General features: G+C 40.0%; 1 protein-coding gene across 2 annotated transcripts in view; it reads right to left on the reverse strand.

Moving 5' to 3' along the window:
- The window catches only part of ERC1 (ELKS/RAB6-interacting/CAST family member 1), a 271003-nt gene that overhangs the window by 12295 nt on the left and 245862 nt on the right, over nt 1-12846 (reverse strand). The gene's annotated exons all lie outside the window — the stretch shown is intronic.

The following is a 12846-nucleotide window of genomic DNA, read 5'->3' on the forward strand; positions in this document are numbered from 1 at the left end:
AAGAAACCAAGGACACTGGGGAGAGGGTGTAATGGTGACAGCTGGATGATTAGACTGGGAAATGATGATGATATGGGTGAAAAATGAAACAATACTAAACTGAATGCATTAACTCTACTGATTATCCAACAGCACTTCGGTTTAACTACTTAAAAAAAAATTCTAATAAAAGGTGTCTGTCCACAACTTGTCCAAAAGCAATGTCAGTATAGACTTTTAGCTTGTTTTGCCAACAAGTATTTCATTGTAAATTAAGTATGCAATAAAGAGAATAGATTCAAATTATGCCAAAACACAACAATTCTAAGATGATTGCATCTCTACTGCAGAAATTGGATAGAGATATATCTTCACCAGAAAGCTAAAAATTAATTTTTTATAATGCTTTAGATAGTTAAGGTATAGTCTTCTATAGTTTCCAAATGGCAATGACTTTTATTAAATAGGCTAGACTATATATAACAAACTAAAAAACTGCAATCAAAGGACTTTAATAAAGTACTATTTTATTTCATTATACCTTACCCAATCTGAATATAATCATTGCTCCTCAATGCAATCCAAACTAGAGTTATCCAGTTCCCATAAAAAGTATCTGAAGAATCATTTCTCAATTTTTAACAAAAATACAGAGCTCAAGTGCATAAATGCCTATTGGGCACCCTTCACTGTGACCTTCCACAAGAATACAGCTTCATTTCTTCTAGATGTTTGTGGGCACATATTCAAAACTGCAGTAATGCAAACCTCTAAGGTTTGCAGCTGATGAAAAATTAGGGAAGACCTGGGCTTAGGGCCTCCTTTCCATAAAATGAGCTGCTGGGCAGGGAGAGCTGGGAAGCCTTGCCAAAGTCCCAGCAGTTTCTATTCGTGTTCTCAGGCAGAGGCTGCACCTGCTGTTTGTAACTGGGCTGGGGATATCTTTTCAATAGGACACCTCTGACCCTGCTAATGAATAAGGAGTGAGATAATCTCTGAGTCAACAAAACAGGGTGCTGGCATGACTTTCAACAAAGACTCTGCCTTCGACCCCCTTTAATAAGGCTGTCAGGGCTCACTTGTTTTGTTTCTCACACTGTTTTACATGGATTAGCTGCTGTAGAGTGTGAGGATCTGAGAGGCACGGCTGAGCAGCTAACTAATGTCAGGCTCTGTGTCCGGCTGAGCTCAGCAGCCCACACCAGCACATCAGGGTGCTGCCACACCCACAGGCAACCATGGAGAGGATTCAGGCAAGGAACCTGCACGAGAGAGAGAGAGAGTGAGCTCATGTGCTTCAGTGAAAACCTGTGCAGCCTTGGGGCAACCGCTGTTGTATATGCATATATAAACACACACACAAAAATAATGCTTTGTTAGATCAGGATGGGATGAGTGGTCAAGGAGGTGGATGAAGGGCAGATCCCAGAGGGTTCCAGGTAGTGGTGCTGGGTCTAGCTGGAGGCTTGTCACTAGTGGTATTCTCCAAGGGTCAGTACTGGGCCCAGTGCTGTTTAACTTATTCACCAATGACTTGGATGAAGGGGCAGATGCCTCCTCAGCAAGTTCACTGATGACACAAGGCTGGCAGGAGTGGCCAATACCCCAGAGAGCTGTGTCCCTTCAGAGGGACCTCGACAGGTTGGAGAGATGAACAGGGAAGAAGTGTTGGAAATTCTGCAAATGTGAGTGCAGGGTACTGCACCTGGGGAGGAATAACCCCATGTACCATCACAGGCTGGGGCTGACCTGCTGGGAACAAGCTGTCCATGAGCTGGCACTGTGTCCTTGTGGCCAAGAGTATCCTGGGGTGGATTAGGAAGAGCATTTACAGCAGATCAAGGGAAGTGATCCTGCCCCTCTGCTCTGCCCTGGTGAGGCCACATCTGGAGTGCTGTGTCCAGTTCTGGGCTCTTCAGGACAAAAGGGACATGGAGCTCCTGGAGAGAAACCAGTGAAGAGCAACAAAAATGGTGAGGGGACTGGAGCATCCCTCCTACAAGGACAGGCTGAGGGAGCTGGGCCTGTTCAGCCTTGAGAAGACTGAGAGGACCTTATCAATGCCTTAGTATCTGAAGGGAGGGTGTCAGAGGATGGAGCCAGGTTTTTGGTAGTATCAGGCAATAGTACAAGAGGCAGAATCTGATGCACAGAAGTTCCACCTGAACATGAGGAAGAACTTTACTGTGCAGTGACCAAGCCCTGGAAGATTGTCCAGAGAGGGTGTGGAGTCTCCCTCACTGGGGATATTTTGGCACTGTCTGGACACAATCCTATGTCCCATGATCTGGGCTGGCCCTGCTTGAGCAGGGAGGTTGGACCTGATTACCCACAGTGGTCCCTTCCAACCTGACCAAATCTGTGATTCTGTGACTGCAAACTGATGTCACTCTGCTGCCCTGTATACAGGGCAATAGCAAGGGAGATTTTAATAGAATCAACACAGTTACATTTCACTTCACTGGATAACTTTTCTGGTTATTCTTTGTGAACAGAAACCATCCTTGATGAAGAGAAAGCAGAGCTATCTAGCAAGCAAGAATGGAAGATTTTCATACAACAGTTGAATTTGAGTGCTCAGGGATAAATCCCCTTTCCAAGCACATTCCTCCTGCACCCTTCCCCCTTTTACCTCCAGCTGGAAAGAGGCCAAATGAGGCGTGTGAAAGTTCTTAACCAGCATCCCCCTAAAGCTGTTCACAGAGCAATCATTCCCCTCACTTGGGATCCATTAAAAGCTGCCAGTCAAGTAGGAAGTGCCCTTATATCTGTGTTCCTGCCCTATCTAATTTGAACTGGCCACTTAGCAAGAGGCACAGTGCTTCCCACACAGCAGAGCTGCCCCTGCCTTATCTCAAGAGGGTGTAAGAGCATTTGCTAAGTGGAAAAGCATGGCAGTGCTGGGTTCACAACCCACATGGTGTTCTCATGCTCAGCTCAGAGCTGCAGAGCTTTCTAGGAAAACAGTGGGCAAAGAGAGCAAACCCAGGAATATCTTCTGAAGCAGCCCTCATTCATTCATTGCCCTGATAGGTTTAGGCCATCCTCATCAATGCATGGAATGAAGTCTGCTTAATGTACCCTCGAGTTCAGAATATTGCTAATGGCCAGCTAAGTTTGACAGCATTTCACTAAAAAAGGCAATCACTACAACTCTGAGGCAGAAATGTGATATGCCTGACAAACCTCTAATGCAAACCCAAACCAACTCAACCAATTGATTAAGATACTTGTGAACATATTCCAAATTCAACTTGAGATTTCGTACATTTAAAAAAAAAATCTTTGACTATGACAAATGTGAATCTAAGTGTAGTTGTACAAGTCATTGGGGCAAAAAACCCTTAGAATGAAATGATACCTCTTCTTCAATGGTGGTCCTACTGTTGCTGGACAGTGGTCAACTGAAATATGGGTAACTGAATTTCAAGTTTTATATGCTAAGTCTTTGCTTTTAAATATCTCTATATACACAGCAGTGTCTACTGGAAATATGCAAAAAATACATAGGTGGTTATTTGGAAAAGAAAACCAGCAATGTCCACAGACATCTGCAGAATAAAGAGTCCGTTTAATCAATGTGCAGTTCACCACAATCACTAGCTTTAAATTATGCCTTCTCCAGGTAGAAGGATTAATGACCTGGTCATCTTTCTCCCTGCTAACAATCCCTTTTTCTCTGAAGGAAGCAACCACTTTTCTTTTTCAGAACCAAATACTTCACTTTAACTAATTTCAGAGAATACCTTCTAAATCTCTACTTTAAAAACCTGCAGTTGCCATTTTGAAATAAAATCTTACAGACACCCCTAAAAGCTGCCTGTTTTTGCAACTGCATCAGTCGACCTTGTAAAAGTTATCTCCTTACACAACTTGCCTTACTTATCAAGAATAATGCATCAATGTGGAAATGTGGAGGTTGATCATGGATCAACAGCAGTTATCTTTAAGAAAAAGGGAGAAAATAACATTTTTTGATACAGCAAGGACAATATAAAGTGCCATATATACATTTGGCAGTGGCAGGATGACTGTCATATCCCCCTATTAGCCTGAGTGCCTTGTTTGCACATTTCCACTACAGACCCCTAAAGGGCAGAGTGATGCTGGTGAGTGCTCTTCGTTTTGCAATCAAATAAATCAGTAATTTTTCTTAATTTACCCCAAAATCTCTAAGTATCTGAGAGGAAAAAAAAACCTCCCTGGAAGTACAGCTACATCAAGAAGAAAATAAAGTGGAACTGACAAGTAATCTCAGGGGTCAAAGTAAACAAAGTGAGGTAAAAATGACAGTGTTTTTGTATTAAAGTGCTACAAAGAAGTGTAGGTGGAATAAATCTGAAAGCTTCCAAGGAATTAAGCAATTTGAGAAATGATCAAGCTTGCCAGCCTGGTCTACACACCTTGAGTGTTCATTGTAAATCCTGCACAGCACAAATAAAGAAGGAATTCTGAAAAAAATCCAAGCAGAAACCCAAAGCACCACCAAACACATCCTTAAAACTTCAGATTGGACATTACAAATATGTTTGGAAAAACAGTGCAGGTAGTCCTTTATCTCCTATCAACCACATCTACCATGTGAGTGTGGAAAATTATTTTCAAACTTTGTTACATACAGTTGTAACTATGCTACCCAAAAAACCCTACTTCCCAAACTACCAAACTGCACAGGAGAAGATGGGGCCAAAGATTGTGTAAGCACATATGTTTGTTAAAAAGCAATTATTTCAAAAGGACCTGACAAATCTCTGTGTACCTCCCTGTATCTGGGTTTTATTATAGATATTGCCAGACTGGGATATTTTGCCTTTATAGCTAAGTATCTTATACTGGGAGATATGAAAATAAACTAAGATAGTGAGTGACACAGTCTGGAAGTATTTGCATGGCAAATTGAATTATCCCTTCTTGCTCAGACCATTTGTTTTTGTTTGGCAACAAACACAAGGGTTCAACAATAATATTGTAACCACTGAATGCAATGGAGTTTTATGAGGCATGAATTTGGCTCAGAATGTGCAAAGCTTTCCCAAATTCAGAGCAATTTATCACTGATGTCTTCCCTTCATTATTTTAAATGGAAACAGAAGAAAGTTCTCAAAAAGACACATCTTGACCTCAGTTCAGTTCAGCTCAGTTCACAGATACACAGATACTTGGTTTCTTCAGAAGACCCCCACACAAAAGCTCAAGGACAGGCTCAGTATCCTTTAGATTTGTTTAGATTGTTTTAAAGACAATAAAAAAAAAGATTTAACTCTAACCTTCATAATTTTCTCCCCATAAACCGGAACAATATATGTGAGGAGCTAAAAGAGATTCTGGCTATTTTGACAGAGCTGTCTTACTCAGTTCCTTTCTGACAGAATCAATTAGGAAATCATTTTTATAGAGCAAATGATTTTTGAAATTTTTATACACCATGAACAAATCCCATGGATTAATGATTTCCAGAGTTCACCCTCTTCACCTTGGGAAAAATCCAGACCAGAAAAAATAATAGAAAAAACAAACCAGGGAAAGGAGTTTTGTCATAAGCTCCCTCTGTTTAAATAAAATCCTTTCCCCATCATCTAGGTGAGGCAGAGAATTGCAGTGGGTTGGTAAGGTTCCTAAAGCACTCAAAAAGAGCAAGTAGTTCTAAAATATTTTTATACATAACAAATCCAGAAGTGCTTTCCATGACACTGGCAACTTTCACTTCTGTGGGCTGTGGAGCAAAGTTGGCAGGGAACCACGAGAGGAACAGCAGGGACTGCTGGAGATCAGAACCGAAATCCTCATGTGAGGGGCCTGTAACTGGACCAAGGGGAAAATGAACTTTCAGGAATGAGATACCTCAGCAGAGCTGAAGGTGGTGTTTCCACACAGGTTGAATTTTACCTGTTTTCTTATTCCCTTCCTTTCAAAAGCAAGGGCATTCACTCAATCTCTTACCCCCTAAATAAACTCACTGCACTGTGCACATCTCACACCTCTTTATTATTAAAATCTCCTTCATTTGAGCACTTCACCCCTGTAAGTTGTGTTAGTTACCAAATTAAATTTTTGAATAATAAATTAAATTATAGAAAGCTACGAAACTGGGTAGTCAAACTGATGATACTGACAATTATCATGAAGGAAAAAAATATAGTTCTGCAGTAAGCAAAAACAGTTTAACAACTGTTTGCATCTTGTACATGACACTGTGGATTTAAACAGCATTTAAACCTGACCAAACTTTTGTAGGTGTAACTAGGCAAGTTTTGTTTTCACAGAATCAGATTTTATGATTCTGTGAAATCAATCTGATTCATTTTCACAGAGTCAGATTTTATGCTGATTCCTTCTCTACAAAAATAGAGCAGCTTGAGAATAAGTATTAACAACCTGCTTCTGCTTTTAGTGCATCCAAGCTTTCCAGCACTTGTTCTCTACACAAGAGTGAAGCAGCAAGTACCCCCATTTCTTGCTGGGCTGTATTTTGTCTATTGCTTCTCCCTGTTACAAGGGATAAAGGCAAACAGTGTCTCACACTGCTCTGAATGCAGAGCATGGCAGCAGGGCACTGGGAGAGCGTGTCCAAGGCAGTGCTGATGTGTCAGGGCTGTGCTCTGCTGTCTGTCCCACTGCTAATGCAAACCAGAAGGTATTTCCTAAGTAGTCTACCAGAGAACACAATCAGGGCTTTTCCTGTTCAGATGAACTATAACCTCCCTGTCTGCAGGTGATAGGAATCTTGGTCTTGTCCTTCTCCAACTCTGGCTCTTCATTCTGCTCTTGCAGCTCTCTACTTGCTGAAAGACACTTTCAAAGCAAAGACTTGGGAAGGTTTATCTGTCTTCAGGAAGTCTTTTTGGAGTTGCTTGCTCTACATTCAAACACAGAATGAATACAAACACCTATATTATAAGTATATACAGTAGTTCTTATCTAAAAGTTACTTTAACAACCAGATGTAGTTGGAGAACCCATAGTGAGATGGAACTGTAAATCCTGACATGTCCATCAGTCATTATGAACTTTACCAACCAGGAAAATGCAATGCCTAGATTGCCTATATGCCCTTACAGTTTTTATTTGAGTTACTATTCTCTGGAGCTTATTTTCATAGTTAATACACTGGAAAGCAGGTTTGGGCTTGATTCTTTTTCTGACATTGTTTATCTCCCCTCTCCCTCAGTTTCTTTCCTCCTAAATGACAACTGAAAGGGTTTGGCTGCAGCTGCTTGTCCTGTGTCTCTGAGTGTCCTGTCTAGGAGTGCCAGAGCTCAGAATCACTGGGAGACAGTAGAGAATATCACACAAACTGCAAGGAACAACTCTCCTGGAAGTGGCCAGAAACAAGAATGTCCGAGTGCAGAATTCCTACTTGCTACAAAGACCAAGCCACCAGTAGAAGATTATGTTCAGCTGCAAATCAAAAGAGAAAATAAGACACAGACCTGGCATAATCTCATCTGGCAGAAATGAATGATGGCCTTTCTGCAATTGTTTTGCTGAAAAGCACAAATCTCTACAAAAAGAAGCCAGCCATCTGTTTTGAATGTTTTAGACTGTAAGTATCTACTTGTGTTCTTCTTTGATCTGTAAGAATAATAGGAAGACAGTGATACAGTCCAGTTGCACCTCTGTTGTGAGTGTTTAATTCATCCCAGAGCTGCAGATTACAAAATTCCATCTGGAAATCTTAGTTTTATCATTCTGGGATCAGAAAGAAGATGAACAGTGTATCAAGATCAGTTCTTTTGTGCTCATAGATGTAACATTCTTGGACAGAGAATACATTCTTCTAACAGAAATTAGTTATTAACAGCAAAATAATTGGTTTAAAAAAAAAAAAGCTAGCAGAAGACTTGTTCTCCAAAAGAAGAAAAGGACCAGGAGTGGAAGCTGACTTTGTCTCAAGGAAAGCATTCTTCTCTAACTCTCCTAAGGATAAATTAGTTACATCATGTTATTTGAGTTCATCACATTAGGGTTCTTACTAAAAGGTTGCCCATCCAAAAAGGGGGAGTGAAGAACCCTGATGGTCACCAATATGACAAAACAAATATGATAATCTCTCTCTCTCTGTCAGGACATGTTTAAGCACTGCAAGATTATCTCATGTAGCTGCCTTCAAATTTTGCACAGGGTATGTCTCCAAGGCAAGCACAAGACACTTTGGCAATGCTTTTACAGACCTGGACGAAGAATTGTAATAATATCATTATTATACTGCACCACAACCAGTTTGTACATTTTTAGAGAGGGGAAGAAATGATTCTTCAGAAGACAAGAGATGACAGTAAGGAACAAGAGACAGTGGTCTAAAGAACTTTGTCCAGCATGCTGGAATGGCAACACCTTGAAAATATGGGTTATTTTCCCTTTTCTTGGGAAGGAATAGGATCTTGGAAAAAAAAAAAGATGTAGTAATAGAGTCAAATACAAATATACCACAATTTCAGGAACAATTTCAAAATGAGGTATTAGAATCACCATCATATCACTTTAATAAGACAATTTCCAAATATCACACAGTAATAGTACCTAGCACTTATACAGCACTTTTCCCAAGCAGAACTTGCACTTTTACAAAAACTTCAGCTCATTTTACAAATAGAGAATTTGAGACAGGGAGGAAGAGAACAAGTGAGTGGTTGGAGAAGATGCCAGGAAAGAATTTATCTTCTGAATCGTGGTCTGGTATTGTGTCCAGTAAATTACAATGTAATATGAGTCAGGCATGAAGGCCTGGTGGTTCTGACCATTTTGCATGATCTAACAATTAAAAAGACCAGACTGAAAATAAATCTAGTCAAAAGGCTTATGAGGTCACAGTGTAGTGAGTGACAATACTGAGAACCTCAAAAGTGTGACAGCAGGACAAGCAGTTCTGCACAAAATGTGGACTGTGGAGAGAAGCTCACATTTATGTAGTGAATGAATGCCTGTATAATTTAAATATGGAACTCACCATGAAGAACTATATTTTTTCACTAAAAGAAATCAGAATCAAATAATGTGGAAAAAAAAATTTCAATTTTCTCCTCAAACTTCCCAAAGTATAGACATTTTTAGTGTTGTAGTGATCCCAATGAAAACTTCCAGTAGTTTGTCTGCTCTGGCAAAGATTACATTAAGCCTTGAGATGAGCCAAATATTTTTCTGTAATGACTTATCCCCTCTTCCCACCACAGACAACACCTCTGAAATCTGAAGTGTTAAATTTTGTGAGTGCCTTCAGTACTCAACTCACATTACTCAGTGGTTCTGAGTTAAATCTGTCAAACTCAAGTACTGAAGAAAAATGTCACAAAGAGCCTTTTTGTCTTACAATATTTTTAGGGTAATAGGAATTGCCAATATTTTCATTGTCTTGAAACATCCCCATTTTTATGCACTCCAGTTCCATGCTAGCTCTTTGACCATTCCACTGTTGCTCTAATAAGCCTAATAAAAATTTTCAATTAATGAATGGATGAGTGGATGAAGCAGATTTCTGAGCCACACCCACATTTTCTCCCATTTTAGGTAGCACAGCTGTGCTTCACAAGACAACTGGACGAACTGAGCAGCTTGGGAAATCTCTGCATGGAAGCTTTGCTTTACTTCCCTCACGTGGCACACACCTGGCACAGATTTACAAGAATAAACACCCACATATACACCTATCCTTTTGCATGTATATTAGATCTCCTATGGTGTAAATGCATATTATTCTTGATAAAAGTGAGTGATAACTAATTAAACCATTGCCCAGAGCAGTTTAGCATTTGAGAAAGACCAAAGAGCATCTTTGTGTTAAATCACACTGGAATTGACTGGGATGCAGAGGAGGATAGAGCTCCATCTGGGGAATAAAAGGAGTCATAAGAAATTCACACAGCAAGGAAACGAGCTGAGGGAAAAATGCTAGGAAAAACTATTTCAGGATGAAAGATGGTATTTACATTGAACTATAAACTGAAATGTAAACTACCATCCTCAGAAATTACAGGGAGGGTGCAGATGTTTATGAACAGTGATCCATTTCAGGGGAGCTCTATCTGATAACGCTGTCATGTACAGACTTGGCATAATTAAATATTAAATTCAGTCAATTCCAGAATGCTGGAGGGGAAAAGCCTTAAGACCTAAACCATAAAAATAAAAGAATGTAGTTAACTATTGTACATAGCTTTTTGTCTCCATTTAATCTTCAGTATTGACCAGAGGTGATTGCATTCACAGACCTGAAGGAACTTTAAAAAACAAACTTATTGCCAAGTCCTGTGCTATTAATTACACTTTATCATTGTAATACATAAATTTAATTTAACACATGGAGGTTAGGGACTCTGTAACTTACATCATCTTAGCTTTTACAAAGAGAATAAGGACTTTTTTTTTTTTAATGAACATGGAATATCACAGTAAAAACATGTACTCTGTTGGGAATAACTGGCTTGGGAAGCATCCATCACCTTTATACCTTCCCTGCTGATGTATGCATGACAATGTCAAGGCTGACAAGTTTCTCTGATGAGATGAGGGGAAGGCAAGGCTGCTGGCTGATTCATTATTTTGATTGGGATACTCTGCAACAGCTTTCCTGAGGAAAGTGCCTCAAACTGGAGACATAAGGTGTTTTTAATGTCAACCACCCATTAATTCAGAAAACTATGAAAAACCATGCTCTTAGCACAGTTGCATTCTTAAATGCATCAGCACACGGGAGAGGAAAGAGAAGAAATCTTTCTCAGTGTTTTCTACACAAACTCCATGCTTGCTCCAGAAGGAAAATCAGAATGATTCCTACCTTCATAGTGAGTGTCCTCTTCCTTTTCATCATTTACTTACCTGCTCTCCCCTGTTTAATTTCTGTGCTTCAGCTGATCTTTACAAGCATCATCTCTAAAACTTTTAACAACACACACGAGCGCACAACCATTGCAGGAGCGGTGATTCAAAAAGAATGTGAAATCAACAGCGAGTGCAAATTAATGAAGCACTTTATCAATTTGTCCACTAAAGAGATTTTCTCAGCTCAAACCCCAAGGCATGAAATTCAAGTTTGCCACTGCCACAGTTGGATTAAATTTTTCAGATGGTTGGCTTGAAAAGAGGGATTTGATCTATACAGACAGACAGACTGTAAGTCTGTAGTTAATTGAACAAGTGCAAGAGATGAGAGTGCCTTATTCTCTCATGAATGTTTTACAAATCTAACACAAAGCAATAATTTTCAGAAATGCAAGGGTCCAAGATTTCCACAGAAATTTTCAGCTTTCTTTCAAATAACTGAAATGAAAAAACCAAATTCTTAGAAAAAAGTGCACAGAAACTGATGTATTTTTTTTCTTAAAAGGATAAGTGAAGAAGGAAAAAGTTTCATATAGGTTTTAAAAATACTGTCATCAGTCCTTTAAAATACTTCAAGTGCTTCAGAGAAACATATTCTGCTTTAAAACTGATACTCTAAGGCATAAATGAATGCTGTGTACTGTAGGGTGATAATCAGTACTTGACTCCTGGCCAGTAAGAGGTTTTTTTGCTAAAGAACAGGCTTGAGGAGCAGGCTCTGTCCTCTGTACTGTCTTCCCTTTTGGAAATGGGCATTGTGAGGACAATTTGACAGCACAAAAGAAAAAATTGTGGACATGGACAGAGAGAAACAAAATGTACTTTAAATGAAAAACAGCTCCTAATTTCTCGCCCACTGTTTTGAAAGAATGAGGGAGACGGAAGGGAGAGAGGAAGGTTAAGGGGACATTCCTCTTTGCCTTCACATTTATAGACAATCCATACTCCTAGTCCATCTAGAGAATCCTGTGCTGTGAGTTGATAAATATCTGTGACTAGTTAGGTCAGCGTGCATGGCAGCAATCTCTGCAGCAGATCTCAACATGCCCCAAACCTTCAGAAGGAACATTATCTTCAGGAGGAACATTATCCTGGAGCACATTCTTTACAAACCAGAATTGAAAAAGCACACATAGGTTTGGCTAGGGCGCAAACTGCTTTGAAAAAGAATCCCACTGAAAACATTTCCTCCATGAAGTCAATGATAAATGACATGAAAGACATTTCCTGCTCTTTCGTACTTGCACAGAAACTCAATTACATGCCCTGGGAAGTTCTCCCCACAACATGGTGAAACAAGGAGAGGATGACTGGAAGAAGAAAATCACAAACTGCACATAAACACACAAGAAACACCCTCATGCAGGGACATGGAAGCAAGGGGAGGGAGCAGAGCCAGGTTTGACAAAGCACAGCAGTGAGGGGTGGGAGTGACTGTTGGAAACTTTTCTGTTGGCAGGAGAGGTTGGTTCTCACCGTTCTGAACAAAATGGCTGAGCTAAGAGCATCTGACTGGTTATGCCCAAATACCCTCCTCCTCATCCTAGAGGTGCACAGGAAAGCCCCAGAGCAGCATGGGAATGAAACAAAGAGTTGGTTAGTATTTAAAGCACATGAAGTACAAACAGTAGTACAAAGCGTTTCTATTCCTTATGCAGTATCCTGACCTTGGAGGCTTTGTCAGCTTTCAAAATGCCCCTTTGCAAAGGGAAGTGCAATCAGAGCCTCCTCCCACCCCCTCTCTTCCCTATTGCCCTTCCCTGTGAGGTCTTTGCAAGAATTTCTGTAAATGTCTAAATTTTATTTCATCTGTGGATGCTACACTGCCTTTATTTACAAGCATGTACTAAAGTTACACGCTGGAAATGGCTTCAGCTCTCTGTAGACTTTCAGCAGAAACAACACATTTTCTAACATTTGTACCAAATTAAGATTAGGAAATCCATTTAATTTTCAGTATTAACAATTTCACTCTCCTGAAGAAGGAGAGTGAAATACCAACATTTTCAAAAAACTGCAGAAAATTCAAGCCAGTCAACATAGAGTCGAGGA

This window comes from Geospiza fortis, unplaced genomic scaffold, assembly GCF_000277835.1.
Source record: "Geospiza fortis unplaced genomic scaffold, GeoFor_1.0 scaffold10, whole genome shotgun sequence".
NCBI lineage: Eukaryota > Metazoa > Chordata > Aves > Passeriformes > Thraupidae > Geospiza > Geospiza fortis.